The sequence below is a fragment of the Oncorhynchus tshawytscha genome, linkage group LG11, assembly GCF_018296145.1.
Source record: "Oncorhynchus tshawytscha isolate Ot180627B linkage group LG11, Otsh_v2.0, whole genome shotgun sequence".
Lineage (NCBI taxonomy): Eukaryota > Metazoa > Chordata > Actinopteri > Salmoniformes > Salmonidae > Oncorhynchus > Oncorhynchus tshawytscha.
The window spans coordinates 1,896,705-1,912,895 of NC_056439.1; the positions used below are offsets into that span (position 1 = coordinate 1,896,705).

Here is a 16,191-nt window from a genome sequence, read left to right on the forward strand (position 1 = left end):
CCTCAACTACACTACATGCCACAGACACACACACACAGATGAAAGGTGGGTGGCGAGATACACACACACTGCCTCCTCAACCACACTACATGTCACAGACACACACACACAGATAGAGCGAGATACACACACACTGCCTCCTCAACTACACTACATGTCACAGACACACACACACAGATAGAGCGAGATACACACACACTGCCTCCTCAACCACACTACATGTCACAGACACACACACACAGATAGAGCGAGATACACACACACTGCCTCCTCAACTACACTACATGTCACAGACACACAGATAGAGCGAGATACACACACACTGCCTCCTCAACCACACTACATGTCACAGACACACACACACAGATAGAGCGAGATACACACACACACTGCCTCCTCAACCACACTACATGCCATCTTTCCTGTAGAGGTGAAAAGATAGATGGAAAGGTGGGTGGCGAGTAACCTTTACTCTCTGTTCCAGGTGGGTGGGCGAGTAACCTTTACTCTCTGTTCCAGGTGGGTGGTGAGTAACCTTTACTCTCTGTTCCAGGTGGGTGGGTGGTGAGTAACCTTTAATCTCCGTTCCAGGTGGGTGGGTGGTGAGTAACCTTTACTCTCTGTTCCAGGTGGGTGGGTGGTGAGTAACCTTTACTCTCTGTTCCAGGTGGGTGGTGAGAGTAACCTTTACTCTCTGTTCCAGGTGGGTGGGTGGTGAGTAACCTTTACTCTCTGTTCCAGGTGGGTGGGTGGTGAGTAACCTTTACTCTCTGTTCCAGGTGGGTGGGTGGTGAGTAACCTTTACTCTCTGTTCCAGGTGGGTGGGTGGTGGGTGGGTAAACCTTTACTCTCTGTTCCAGGTGGGTGGGTGGTGAGTAACCTTTAATCTCCGTTCCAGGTGGGTGGGTGGTGAGTAACCTTTACTCTCTGTTCCAGGTGGGTGGGTGGTGAGTAACCTTTAATCTCCGTTCCAGGTGGGTGGGTGGTGAGTAACCTTTACTCTCCGTTCCAGGTGGGTGGGTGGTGAGTAACCTTTACTCTCTGTTCCAGGTGGGTGGTGGTGAGTAACCTTTACTCTCTGTTCCAGGTGGGTGTGTGGTGAGTAACCTTTACTCTCTGTTCCAGGTGGGTGTGTGGTGAGTAACCTTTACTCTCTGTTCCATGTGGGTGTGTGGTGAGTAACCTTTACTCTCTGTTCCAGGTGGGTGGGTGGTGAGTAACCTTTACTCTCTGTTCCAGGTGGGTGGGTGGTGAGTAACCTTTACTCTCTGTTCCAGGTGGGTTGGTGGTGAGTAACCTTTACTTTCTGTTCCAGGTAAGTGGGTGGGTGGGTGAGTAACCTTTACTTTCTGTTCCAGGTAAGGGGTGGGTGGGTGAGTAACCTTTACTCTATGTTCCAGGTGGGTGGGCAGGTGAGTAACCTTTACTCTCTGTTCCAGGTGGGTGGGCAGTGAGTAACCTTTACTCTCTGTTCCAGGTGGGTGGGTGAGTAACCTTTACTCTCTGTTCCAGGTGGGTGAGTGGGTCAGTAACCTTTACTCTCTGTTCCAGGTGGGTGAGTAACCTTTACATTCTGTTACAGGTGGGTGGGTGAGTAACCTTTACATTCTGTTACAGGTGGGTGGTGAGTAACCTTTACTCTCTGTTCCAGGTGGGTGAGTAACCTTTACATTCTGTTCCAGGTGGGTGGTGAGTAACCTTTACTCTCTGTTCCAGGTGGGTGGGTGGGTGGGTGAGTAACCTTTACTCTCTGTTCCATGTGGGTGGGTGGGTGAGTAACCTTTACTCTCTGTTCCAGGTGGGTGGGTGGTGAGTAACCTTTACTCTCTGTTCCAGGTGGGTGGGTGGTGAGTAACCTTTACTCTCTGTTCCAGGTGGGTGGGTGATGAGTAACCTGTACTCTTTGTTCCAGGTGGGTGGGTGGGTGAGTAACCTTTACTCTCTGTTCCAGGTGGGTGGGTGGTGAGTAACCTTTACTTTCTGTTCCAGGTGGGTGAGTAACCTTTACTTTCTGTTCCAGGTGGTGGGTGGGTGAGTAACCTTTACTCTCTGTTCCAGGTGGGTGGGTGGTGAGTAACCTTTACTCTCTGTTCCAGGTGGGTGGGTGGTGAGTAACCTTTACTCTCTGTTCCAGGTGGGTGGGTGGTGAGTAACCTTTACTCTCTGTTCCAGGTGGGTGGGTGGTGAGTAACCTTTACTCTCTGTTCCAGGTGGGTGGGTGGTGAGTAAACTTTACTCTCTGTTCCATGTGGGTGAGTGGGTGAGTAACCTTTACTCTCTGTTCCAGGTGGGTGAGTGGGTGAGTAACCTTTACTCTCTGTTCCAGGTGGGTGGGTGGTGAGTAACCTTTACTCTCTGTTCCAGGTGGGTGGTGAGTAACCTTACTCTCTGTTCCAGGTGGGTGGGTGGTGAGTAACCTTTACTCTTTGTTCCAGGTGGGTGGGTGGTGAGTAACCTTTACTCTGTGTTCCAGGTGGATGTGTGGTGAGTAACTTTTACTCTCTGCTCCAGGTGGGTGGGTGGTGAGTAACCTTTACTCTCTGTTCCAGGTGGGTGAGTGGGTGAGTAACCTTTACTCTCTGTTCCAGGTGGGTGGGTGGGTGAGTAACCTTTACCATCTGTTCAAGGTGGGTGAGTAACCTTTACTTTCTGTTCCAGGTGGGTGGGTGGGTGAGTAACCTTTACTCTCTGTTCCAGGTGGGTGGGTGGTGAGTAACCTTTACTCTCTGTTCCAGGTTGGTGGGTGGTGAGTAACCTTTACTCTCTGTTCCAGGTGGGTGAGTAACCTTTACTTTCTGTTCCAGGTGGTTGGGTGGGTTTAGTAACCTTTACTCTCTGTTCCAGGTGGGTGGGTGGTGAGTAACCTTTACTCTCTGTTCCAGGTGGGTGGTGAGTAATCTTTACTCTCTGTTCCAGGTGGGTGGGTGAGTAACCTTTACTCTCTGTTCCAGGTGGGTGGGTGGTGAGTAACCTTTACTCTCTGTTCCAGGTGGTGGGTGGTGAGTAACCTTTACTCTCTGTTCCAGGTGGGTGAGTGAGTAACCTTTACTCTCTGTTCCAGGTGGGTATGTGGTGAGTAACCTTTACTCTCTGTTCCAGGTGGGTGGGTGGTGAGTAACCTTTACTCTCTGTTCCAGGTGGGTGGGTGGTGAGTAACCTTTACTCTCTGTTCCAGGTGGGTGGGTGAGTAACCTTTACTCTCTGTTCCATGTGGGTGGGTGAGTAACCTGTACTCTCTGTTCCAGGTGGGTGGGTGGTGAGTAACCTTTACTCTCTGTTCCAGGTGGGTGGGTGGTGAGCAACCTTTACTCTCTGTTCCAGGTGGGTGGGTGGTGAGTAACCTTTACTCTCTGTTCCAGGTGGGTGGGTGGGTGGTGAGTAACCTTTACTCTCTGTTCCAGGTGGGTGGGTGGTGAGTAACCTTTACTCTCTGTTCCAGGTGGGTGGGTGGTGAGTAACCTTTACTCTCTGTTCCAGGTGGGTGGGTGGTGAGTAACCTTTACTCTCTGTTCCAGGTGGGTGGGTGGTGAGTAACCTTTACTCTGTGTTCCAGGTGGGTGGGTGGTGAGTAACCTTTACTCTCTGTTCCAGGTGGGTGGGTGGGTGAGTAACCTTGTTCCAGGTGGGTGGGTGGTGAGTAACTCTCTGTTCCAGGTGGGTGAGTAACCTTTACTTTCTGTTCCAGGTGGTTGGGTGGGTGAGTAACCTTTACTCTCTGTTCCAGGTGGGTGGGTGGTGAGTAACCTTTACTCTCTGTTCCAGGTGGGTGGGTGAGTAACCTTTACTCTCTGTTCCAGGTGGTGGGTGGTGAGTAACCTTTACTCTCTGTTCCAGGTGGGTGAGTGAGTAACCTTTACTCTCTGTTCCAGGTGGGTGAGTGAGTAACCTTTACTCTCTGTTCCAGGTGGGTATGTGGTGAGTAACCTTTACTCTCTGTTCCAGGTGGGTGGGTGGTGAGTAACCTTTACTCTCTGTTCCAGGTGGGTGGGTGGTGAGTAACCTTTACTCTCTGTTCCAGGTGGGTGGGTGGGTGGGTGAGTAACCTTTACTTTCTGTTCCAGGTGGGTGAGTAACCTTTGCTCTCTGTTCCATGTGGGTGGGTGGTTAGTAACCTTTACTCTCTGTTCCAGGTGGGTGGGTGGTGAGTAACCTTTACTCTCTGTTCCAGGTGGGTGGGTGGTGAGTAACCTTTACTCTCTGTTCCAGGTGGGTGGGTGGGTGTTCCAGATGGTGGGTGGGTGAGTAACCTTTACTTTCTGTTCCAGGTGGGTGAGTAACCTTTACTCTCTGTTCCAGGTGGGTGGGTGGTTAGTAACCTTTACTCTCTGTTCCAGGTGGGTGGGTGGGTGGGTGAGTAACCTTTACTTTCTGTTCCAGGTGGGTGAGTAACCTTTACTTTCTGTTCCAGGTGGGCGAGTAACCTTTACTTTCTGTTCCAGGTGGGTGGGTGGTGAGTAACCTTTACTCTCTGTTTTAGGTGGGTGTGTGGTTAGTAACCTTTACTCTCTGTTCTAGGTGGGTGTGTGGTGAGTAACCTTTACTCTCTGTTCTAGGTGGGTGTGTGGTGAGTAACCTTTACTCTCTGTTCTAGGTGGGTGGGTGGGTGAGTAACCTTTACTCTCTGTTCCAGGTGGGTGGGTGGGTGAGTAACCTTTACTCTCTGTTCCATGTGGGTGGGTGGGTGGGTGAGTAACCTTTACTCTCTGTTCCAGGTGGGTGGGTGGGTGGGTGAGTAACCTTTACTCTCTGTTCCAGGTGGGTGGGTGGTGAGTAACCTTTACTCTGTGTTCCAGGTGGATGTGTGGTGAGTAACCTTTACTCTCTGTTCCAGGTGGGTGGGTGGTGAGTAACCTTTACTCTCTGTTCCAGGTGGGTGGGTGAGTAACCTTTACTCTCTGTTCCAGGTGGGTGGGTGGTGTGAGTAACCTTTACTCTCTGTTCCAGGTGGGTGGTGAGTAACCTTTACTTTCTGTTCCAGGTGGGTGGGTGGGTTTAGTAACCTTTACTCTCTGTTCCAGGTGGGTGGGTGGTGAGTAACCTTTACTCTCTGTTCCAGGTGGGTGGTGAGTAATCTTTACTCTCTGTTCCAGGTGGGTGGGTGAGTAACCTTTACTCTCTGTTCCAGGAGGGTGGGTGGTGAGTAACCTTTACTCTCTGTTCCAGGTGGGTGGGTGGTGAGTAACCTTTACTCTCTGTTCCAGGTGGGTGGGTTGTGAGTAACCTTTACTCTCTGTTCCAGGTGGGTGGGTGGGTGGGTGAGTAACCTTTACTTTCTGTTCCAGGTGGGTGAGTAACCTTTACTTTCTGTTCCAGGTGGGCGAGTAACCTTTACTTTCTGTTCCAGGTGGGTGGGTGGTGAGTAACCTTTACTCTCTGTTCCAGGTGGGTTAGTGTGTGAGTAACCTTTACTCTCTGTTCCAGGTGGGTGGGTGGGTGAGTAACCTTTACTCTCTGTTCCAGGTGGGTGGGTGAGTAACCTTTACTCTCTGTTCCAGGGGTTCATTTCTACACCCCCCCGTGTTTCCAGTGATCCTCTCCTCCTCAGAGTGAGTACTTGTCTGTGAGGCACTGAGGGCTAAATTGATGATGTTGCGGCCAGTCTCTCATATGACAGGTATGACAGGTCTAGAAGCGACGCCGCTCGTCACCTCATATCATGAACCAGACCGATGCATCTTCACTCCAAAAACATATCCAGATAGAATATTTGAGACCGATGTTTTTCAGAAACCCTGTCTTGTAAAGTTCCAGGGCGGGAGTCAACATTCCCTCCCTCTCCTCCACACACACCTTTTCCCTTGCAGTTGAAAAAGCTTGGAGGGTGACACAGTGGCACGATAAACTATCCAGGGGAGAGAAAGGTGTGCCGCCTATGACCCACTTGGTCGAAGCGGCTGCTGGACAAATTGCAGCGGTGTGGTCGTTATTGTCCGGGGCTGGAGTTATTGCTATATATGCTAGGGCTGTGATAGATAGACAGAGGAGGGGTCAGTAGAAAACACATAAAGAGGAGAGGAGAGTGAGAATTAAATCACTAAAGAAGAATGGAGTCAGACAGTCGACCAAAACAGATGAATAAACAAGTAAAACAAAATGACTGTGGTAGAGAAGGTACCTAAAATATATTCCAGAGAATTGTAGATATGACTTTATTCTACACTTTATTTGAAAGGGCCATATACTGGAATAAAGTACCATGGTGGTATATACTGTATGCCTCCTAGTGTCTCAGAGTCTCCGATTGCATCTATACCTAATGGCTCCAGACTGCAGGTGTTTGTGGCTGCAGCCTTCCAGGCCTCCATCTGTCTCCATCACTGGCCCTGAAGGCCTTGAAGGTGAAACACCACCACTCTAACTCCCCTCAACCTCCTCCAGATGTGGCCACAAATGGCCCCTGTTGATTGGCCTGCCGCCTGATGGAGGCCTCTTCTGATTGGCCTGCCTGATGGAGTGCTTATTGAATTAATGCAGAAGTCAGACTCGGAACACACAATTCCAAGAACCAATGAAGCAGGGAGAGAAAGAACGGACTGTGAAGTATGGGACTGTTGAAGGATAATAGTTTGAATTGACAAACCGAGATATAATGGTTTTGATAGAAAAAAATATTGAAATATATCTTGACATAAATCTTGTATTTCTCAAAGACAAAAGCTCTACAGGGTTGCAAAAAACAAAATCCCTAGCCATCTTCACTCTTATGCATTTGATTATGGCTTAATGTAGCTTTCTCGTCCCCTGTTTCAGGTACAGCAATTCTCATAAATTCAGCTCTCTGACTCCAAGCTGAATTTCAAAGCGACTGACACCACAGAAGATGCATGCAGCCAAACAGAACAACAAAAGGCTTTGAGAGTCTCGATTGTGAAGCTTTTTTTCTCTCTCTCACAATCACACTCACTCTCCCTCTCTGCCGCACTGGGAGTTATTCAACCTGTTTGTGCCTGGGCTGCTGGTCATTTCTGAAGCACTATCGTTTGTCTCTGTCAGACAACCAAATGACTCTGGAATGAAGAGGGACACATGAAGGGGGACCGGCGGAGAGATGTGCCTCTACCAACCCCCCTAGCTATCCACCGCTATCCGACACACACACACACACACCACACACACACCAATCTCTCAGCCGATCCCTGCCAATGATCCTACTCAATCACACCCTCCCCACTCCAGAAATGACTACCCACCAACATACCCCTCCTCACCCCAGACTCCTCAAGCTTGCTGCTGATGTGGTTTTTTAAAGATCCTATTCTGGATTTTCTACTTTGTCCGTCTGATATTTCACTGTGCGGTTTACATCGGTAGTATTCTGTCATGTGACAAATAAACTGGTTTGACCTGGAGTGGGGGCACAGCACCACCCGTTTGGGTTCCTGACACAAATGTCATTGAAAATACCATCTAACAGAGGAGAACAAAGTAGCAGGGTAGTTGTGCTGTGAGTGTTACAAGATACGTGTGTGTGTGTGTGTGTGTGTGTGTGTGTTACAAGATAAATGAGTCTCTCAATAGCGTTCTCTATTGGGGAGACGAGGCGCGGGTGTTTGGGCTGATAAGGACTTCCTGGCATTGAGGGGAAAAAGGAAACAGTGTTACATAGTAGATAGCAACCAATGTCGCTTATTAGAATAGAATAAAACTTTATTGTACAATGTCAATCAGGAAATTAATCTAAGGATGGTGTGGCAAGAGGGAAGAATAAAATAGCGTTTTTGCATTTGGTTTAGTATGCCTTGTGTTGCGTCTGTCTGTGGCCTTTGAAGGAAAATTAGGTGATTGAAGTTCAATTTGTAGGCTGTTATTAAGCGTTTCCGACCGGCTGCTTCGGTTAAAGGATCACGGAGGAGGGATTTATTATTACCTTTTGGTCCTATGAAGAGCTGGAGATAAAGTGATGAAATTAATGAGCGGGAGGAAGAGAGGTGATCAATCAACATCAAAACAGAGACGGGGGGTTGAGGGAGAGGGGGGTAGAGGGAGAGAGGGAGCAGCCATATTGGGGAAGTTGATAGGGTTTGTAGTGAAAAAGAAACCTCTGGACTTATCAGTACGGAATTGGAATTGCTTTTGCGACGCGCAACACACACACACACTCATTTACCCCCCCCCTCCTCACACACTCTGACGAACACACACACACAAACTCTCTCTGTGTGCGGATATTTGTGTGTGTGCTACGTATTCCAATGGGAATGTGTTTTCTATAGAGGGGGTGTTTGTGTGCAAAGGCCTCTGTGAACATTAATCAAGCCCCCCCCATGTGAAATAACTACAATGTTTACACCACCTTCTCAACAGCCAGGTGCACATGATTCTGCATTACAGATCACACCAATTTTAACGGAGTATTCCCATGGACTTCCCCAATTCCCAACCAAACAGAAGCAGCAGTAGTTGGACTACAACACTTTGAATCATATGAACAACGAGCTAGAAGATCAAGGACCCTGTATAGCCGAGTCACAGTCTGGACATCTGAAGAATCCCCAGCAGCATATTTTCCAACTCTTCTTCCTTCGCTTCACTGACCACAGAATCAAAATCAGGTATGATAACCACAGCAGCGGTCTGAGACGCGAGTCTGGAGTTTACAACTGTCCAAACCTAAATGAATATGAAAGCGAAGACTAACACAAGCAGACACTTGAGTCCATGAGTTTGACGTTAGCCTTCCCTGGGACCTCATCTACATGGGCTCTGCCTCCTGTGGAACTCCTATATCCCCCAACCCCACCTCCTCCCTCCCTCACCCTTGCTCACCCTTCATCTGACACACACAGGCTTTGCCTCCTCCCCCCGTCCCCCAGTTGGGTTCTGTTCCAGCCTGGCACACCACACCCAGCCATGTCACCCTCCATCAGAGAATGAGTTCATCAGACTAATGAGTAGGAGGTAGAGAAGGGGTGTGGAAGGGGGAGACTAACGAGGGCCTGGGCCTCTGCTCCAATCAGGGCCCTCGCCTCCGCTGGCATGTACGGGAACCTCTGACTCACCCCAGTCCCCCCCTCAGCCCTCTGGAGCCAATTAGGACAAAATTTGTTGTTGAGTTTGAGTGATACCAGGAAAAAACAGAGAGGAGGTAAGTCAGAGAGAGAGAGAGAGAGAGAGAGAGAGAGAGAAAGAGAGCGAGAGAAAGAGAGCGAGAGAAAGAGAGCGAGAGAAAGAGAGCGAGAGAAAGAGAGAGAAAGAGAGCGAGAGAGAGAAAGAGAGCGAGAGAGAGAAAGAGAGCGAGAGAGAGAGCGAGAGAGAGAAAGAGAGCGAGAGAAAGAGAGCGAGAGAGAAAGAGAGCGAGAGTATAAGTATAATAGGTATATAATTGGCTCTCACTGTATTTGGAATGTCCGATATCGGTGATCTACAGATGGTCATACTATCATACTGTTGATAAGCAACTGCTTGCTACGGTTACGAATAGGGTTGGGTTTAGAATAAAGGTTAGGATAAGGGCTATTAGACTATTGGACTATCCAAACAAGGTGTGATACAGTCTCCCAGAATGTGAAAGGAGGAGGGGTGGGAGGGGGGGGAGAACCACATCTAAGAGGGGAAAAAATTTATCTGGCCCCATAGTGAGAGTTCTAGGATCATGGGACCTGCAGAATGGTGGAAAACACATGACTCTACTTTCTCACCCCAGCAGTCATCCCCACAACAATAGGCAATTAAGATAGCACACTACTGCACGCAGTAACATACATATGCACACTACACACAGTTTGTTTTAAGGAATTACAGAAAATATTCAACACAAACTCATCCAATAAATTTAGCCAAAGGATTTGTGTCATTAGGGCATGATTGATGGACACGATTGTTGTACCCGCATGTAACTGAGTGATTCAAGCTCTAATCACTGGTCACGTATAGGAGTCTATCTGCCTCGAGGCAAGTAAAACAAACCACGACACTGAGCAAATAAACAGCCCATAAGAAGCCGCTGGAGTGTGAGAGATTTGAAGAAAAATAAAGAGGGCCCAGCTTGCGTTGAGTCGAGTTTATAGTAGTGACATCCAAGCCAAGCGCATTTACCCCCAAACGCTGCCTAGTTTGGGGCTATACTCTTTGAAGGAAGTCCCTTCTTTTCAAAGGATATTTGGGGCCATTTAGTTTGAATTTATCCTAATAGGGATGAAACCTTTTATGTCCCTCTCCACTGTGTTTGCTAACAGCCTTTTAACTTTCCAGCCCGGCCCCTGCTCCGGCGCTAGCTAGCGGCTTAGCCTTATAAAGCGTGAACAAAAAAAGCCGCGTGTGGATTTAGGAAAATGACGGAATGGTCCTGGGGTTAATTGGCAGAGAAGTGAAGCCCTCAATGCATTGACTCATTAAACAAGTGAGCTTTTGTGCAGATCGAGGCCAGGGACAAGCAGCTCTGGAGAGATAATAAGAAACCAAACTGTTAGAGGTAGCATGTGCAATAGGTGGCAGCGGTGGGATATGAATAGTAACACGAAACAGTAGCTGGGAGCTTTCTTATGAGATTTCAAAAAACAACAAGAGGATAAGACCAAACCCAATCTGGCAACCCAGTGTGTGGGTCAATGTGTCACTTTCTTTCTTGAGGTGAAGGAGGAGATAAAGTTTGATTTATTTAGGTAATTACACAGAGATAGGGATCAGTTTAGCCAGAGGGGGTACACAAAACCCCCCGTCCCCATTCAAGGCCTGGCGTTTCTCTCCCCTTAACAGTTTTGGGTTGAGACTTAAAGCTCTTTAACCTTGGGGCCGGTGAGGGCAGAGTTGGTGGCTCTGGGGTGATGGTGGAATAAAGGAGGGATAAGGCCACATAAGTGAAGGGAAGAGGAGCGTGAAATTCGCCAGACCTATGCAGATTTAGTAGGCTGCCTGTCCCTGCATTTTACCTGCTACTTCAGGGCAACGATGGCCGTTCAAAAGAAGACAAGAGAACAATAACATACGGACGTTGCTACTGTACTTATCATTGACCCAGGGACAGAAACTCTTCCCAGGCCTAAAATTGTCCACAAAGGCTTTAAAACTGTTGGTTTCTTTCATTGATTAAATACTATATCCAACAGCTATCTTTTAAGAAGTACAAAACCGTCCCTCGAGACCACAAGGTTGCACCTGTCGGAGGTGGGATACAACTTCAACGACTAGAAAAACGCTCCTCGAAGTGTCAAGCCAGTCAGCCAACGCTAGCCCCTTCATGAATGGAGATGGAGGCGCTTTTCATTGAAATTCAGAGGTGCAGAGAAAATCAGGGAGACAGGCCCAAGCTTCTGGAGCAAAGTGGTCAAAGACTGAGGCATTGTCCCCAACCTCCAACTTCCCTCTAAACCACCGCCGCATTGAGCCACCGTTCGCCACACAAACATCAGACAGGTTAAGATCGCTGGCCAGCGCCTATCACATTCTCCCTGCTATCCCTCAAACTCCCAAAGCCCCCTTTGGCCTTTTTACCATTGACGGGCCTTTTTGGGGGTCGCTGTGGAGCTCCACTGAGGTAAACTCTTCACTAATCCTGCTTTTGTCCCTGGCTTAATTGGATTGGAGAAGGGGTGTGGGGTGGAGAGTAGACCTCTCTTAGGAGTGTTTGAAGGGGCAAGAAGGGTTGGGGTTGGGGGAAAGAGAGGAAGAGAGAGGGAGAGTGAAAAGGGGTCTTCCCTGACTGGATGAATAGAACCCCATATGGCTATGTGGAAGATTCCGAGGTGATTCAATCCGAGCTAGATGATCTGTATGGTCGTGTTGAGAGCCGTCCCTTTAAGAAGATAACTGAGCTAATAAATAACCTCCACTCTCCAGAGGAAGGGGTCTAAGGGGGTTAAATGGAGGAGAGGGGAGTCAACTAGCTAGTGATAGTGTTTGGATAACCTGCCCATCTCTGTTAGCTAGGAGATTCCATTTATCCATTCTCAATTCCATTCATGTATTGGAGGAGGAAATAAAGGCTGGAATCTGTTTTCTACATGGACTGTCTGTCGTCTGAGTTGAACCCAATGTTCCATTTCAAATGATCAACTGAGAGACGTGATTTTTGTGTTTTTAAACGACTGGTGCAAAACTAATTCCAGTGGCTCATTAAAAACACAGAAATAAAACGGATGACGGTGAGGAAATATGAACGTGTTGGTTGTGAAGATACAACTCAAGATATCACCCACGACAACATGAGCAGCCCTATCCGAAGCACATGCTTTGTTCTCCAAAGCATCCGTCCTTACCAACAACAACAAAAAACAAGCCTTTCAAAGTATGTTCCTTGAGTGTTGTTCTTGTGTGGAGCAGCTATAAACCCCTCTAATGCCACTGTCACCTATAAAGGGGTCGTGGTTGAGTGAGTACACAGGGCCCCTGTGGAGCTGCCATTTCAACCAGACTGGACGGGTCATTAACCATGATGGCGGTGGCAGCACCACCAGGAGTCACACACTATTCTCACTGATAGGATATAGTGGATACCTATACAGTCGGTCACAACACAACAATTGTTCTAATGTCATTTTTGCACTGTCTGCTTTGTCATGCATCATGTGCAGTAAGAAAAATGAGAACATTGTTCTGGTTTCTCTATCAGAGGCGTACTATTCTGATTTCTTGCTGGCCCATATCAATCATTTAGCCTCCATTAGTTGTATATCTCATGATTGAAATGGTAAAATATGTACTCCCACCACTGGTTATCTGTCCATAAAAACGAAGGTAAAACACCCAATTCCCCATTTAGATATAATCACATATGTCGCCACAAACGTTCTAGATGCTTCCCTCCTTCCATATCGCCATCAAAAATGATCCTCCAAATAATTAACAATTCCAATTTCCATTTGAGGGCAGTGATCGATCTTCCCGCAATCTGTCTGACTCTGACCTCTGTTCTGTTGACTAACAAAGGCTTGCTGATAGAACAGCAGGTACACAGGTGTTGAGTGGTTAATATCACACACACACACACTATCAGACTGTAGCACCAGGCAGACTGGCATCCACAAGCAGGATGATCCATCAGGCTACTGCTGTTGCCTTTGACACCATGTGTCAGAACCCTGACTGAGGGACTAAATGATGGAGCTGTGTGTGTGTGTGTGTGTGTGTGTGTGTGTGTGTGTGTGTGTGCGTGCGAGAGAGAGAGTTATGTGTGTGTCTGTGACTGTGTCTGTGCGTGAGAGAGAGAAAGTGATCAATCAGAGAGGGAAGGCCCTGGTCGGACATGGCCCTGATGGAGACCAGTCAAACAAACCCCACAGATGGAGGGGCCAGGATCAGGTGCAACCAGGGCTTCTTTGTCTGGAGGTATTGCATGGTAAGGTGTGTCTACAGTACAAACTCAGGAGCAAGAGGTGTGGGATGAGAGGGAGAGAGATGTGTGAGATGTAAAACTGTGTGTGTGTGTGTGTGTGTGTGTGTGTGTGTGTGTGTGTGTGTGTGTGTGTGTGTGTGTGTGTGAAACCAGTGTTTCTCTTTCTGTGTGTGGTGCCAGCTAGATGGAGACAGAGACAGTGATGGTGTTAAAAGAGTAGAGAGAATCAGGGGAAGGAGACATTAGTCATCATTAGCCGAGGGGTTGACATAGTGTCTAAGTGGTTCCCTGTGTGATGACCAAGTGGCAATCATCTTTCCCCAGGCCTGTCCTGCCCGATTACACATCTCTACTGGTGAACCTTGAATCTGCCATGTTTTCACACACACACACACACACACACACACACACACACACACAACAAACACATCAGCACAAACATAGACACACACACACACACACGTAGGTGCACATTCACAATCACATAGTCACAACCACCGGCCCCGTTTAACATCTCCGCAATAACAAACCGACAAGATCCGGGTCGACAACAGAAACAGAGGAACAGTGGAGGTAAAAAGAAGAGAAGAGAGAACAGGAGATGAAACAATCTTCAACACCATTCCACCTTGTAGCCTGCTCTGAATAAGAACGTAAAGCACCACTGACTACATGCTGACAGAAGCAGAACGAGTTGAATACAAACTGTCCTTGAGTTCCAGCTCTCCAAAAGCAATTACATCTACATTGATGCCAGACGAGAATTTATCAACGGTTAGAAATGCCTTCCTTGTAAATATGGCTGTAACGCAACAAATCAAATCAAATTTTATTTGTCACATACACATGGTTAGCAGATGTTAATGCGAGTGTAGCGAAATGCTTGTGCTTCTAGTTCCGACAATGCAGTAATAACCAACAAGTAATCTAACTAACAATTCCAAAACTACTGTCTTATACACACAAGTGTAAGGGGATAAAGAATATGTACATAAAGATATATGAATGAGTGATGGTACAGAGCGGCATAGGCAAGATACAGTAGATGGTATCGAGTACAGTAGATACATATGAGATGAGTATGTAAACAAAGTGGCATAGTTTAAAGTGGCTAGTGATACATGTATTACATAAAGATGCAGTAGATGATATAGAGTACAGTATATACGTATACATATGAGATGAATAATGTAGGGTATGTAAACATTATATTAGGTAGCATTGTTTAAAGTGGCTAGTGATATATTTTACATAATTTCCCATCAATTCCCATTATTAAAGTGGCTGGAGTTGAGTCATATGACCCTATCGACAAACACACAAGCAACATCTTGAAAAGTGTCTAACTCTTGATCTGGCGTTGCAGTAAGTCAAGTTCAAAATAACTATTAATATGGCTGAGACAGGAACAGGGTTATAAAGAATATAGAGAGGGGTAAAGAAGATGGCCGCCACAGGAACAGGGCTATAAACAAATATAGAGAGGTGTAAAGAAGATAGCCGCCACAGGAACAGGGTTATAAAAAATATAGAGAGGGGTAAAGAAGATGGCCGCCACAGGAACAGGGTTATAAACAATATAGAGAGGGGTAAAGAAGAATGACTTAAAGGCGACAGAAGGCTGCATTTGTAAGGTTGTGCCAGGACTGGACATGTGGGGGGGAGACCAAAGACGAGAGCAAAAACTCACTTCAGGAAGCTTAAAACGTGTATTTGGCCTTATATCTCTTAATTGGCTCAAATCGATCTCAATTGCTCACATCTGTCTTATGCATTTGTGGTTAGGAGCCTTTGAAGACTCGGACAGTGACTTACAATAGGAGAGTGAAGGCAAGGGAGAGGGGAACATGGGAGTCTGTATGGGAATAATTGAGTTTCGTGACGAAGAGGTAAAGTCAACGTGCCACAGGGAGAAAGAGGCTGGGTGGGATGACACGTGTAGAAGGGAGAAGACCCTGGACATCAGGGAATGAGCGGAGGAAAAGGAGAAGAGCAGAGCGGCCGATTGGCTCTGATGATAATGAGTCTGTCTCGGGTAAGGAAACACTTAATGTCTTCCAGGTGCTGTAATTACCAGGAAAGCGATGGATGGAGACAGGGAGAGAGAGAGAGAGAGAGACAGAGAGACAGAGAGAGAGGGAAAAAGAAAAAGGCCCTCCACCACATCACTCAACCGGTCCTTGTCGCTGTGTGCCTGAGCGATTTATTGACTGTCCCAGGATGCACTCTGTCAGAGCTGAAGGAGCGAACGGAGAAATGGAGGAGTAGAGAGATGGTGGGGGAGGAAATATGAATGGTAGCGGTGAGAGGTGAACAGGCTCGGTTTCCTGCTGCTCATTGATAATGACATACCTGTTCGTCAGGACGTCCGTTAGCTCTAAGTAGTGTGTACTGGAGCTAACTGGAAAATCAATATGGCTTCCTCACAGGCCAGGCTGCCATGCCGCCCAGGCAACCCTCTCTGACTGGCAGCTGCAGCCAAAGGTCGTCCCCGACGCCCGGAGGGGGGGTGGAGGGTAGAATAGGGGGTAGCCGCCAAGGTTTGACGCTTTCAGGACAGACTAACAACATGGAACTGGCCCAGGCAAAACACTGGGTGATTTTCTTTGACTGACCACCCTGTCCTCTCCCCATTCTGCTACTGAATACCCCTCTGCTTAAGCCGTCTCCTCCCCACCAATTGGCAAAGTGCTACTAGTGTCCTTCACAACAGAAGCTTCTTCAGAGAACCACAGAACACAGTCCGGGAACCAGGAGGCTGGTACCAGGAGGCTGGAACCAGGAGGCTGGAACCAGGAGGCTGGAACCAGGAGGCTGGAACCAGGAGGCTGGAACCAGTGGGGCTGTGTCTGTCTGTCTGTCTGTCTGTCTGTCTGTCTGTCTGTCTGCGTCTGTCTGTCTGTCTGCGTCTGTCTGTCTGC

The 16,191-nt window shown here is 47.8% G+C and overlaps 1 protein-coding gene and 1 long non-coding RNA gene across 5 annotated transcripts in view; one reads left to right on the plus strand and one right to left on the minus strand.

The window, feature by feature from the left end:
- Positions 1 to 16,191, minus strand: part of LOC112237328 (lipopolysaccharide-responsive and beige-like anchor protein) — a 338,807-nt gene that overhangs the window by 106,847 nt on the left and 215,769 nt on the right. The gene's annotated exons all lie outside the window — the stretch shown is intronic.
- Positions 5,438 to 7,735, plus strand: LOC121847706. The gene is made up of 2 exons (XR_006084515.1): positions 5,438 to 5,546; positions 6,751 to 7,735. It is a non-coding gene; the product is annotated as an uncharacterized LOC121847706 (long non-coding RNA).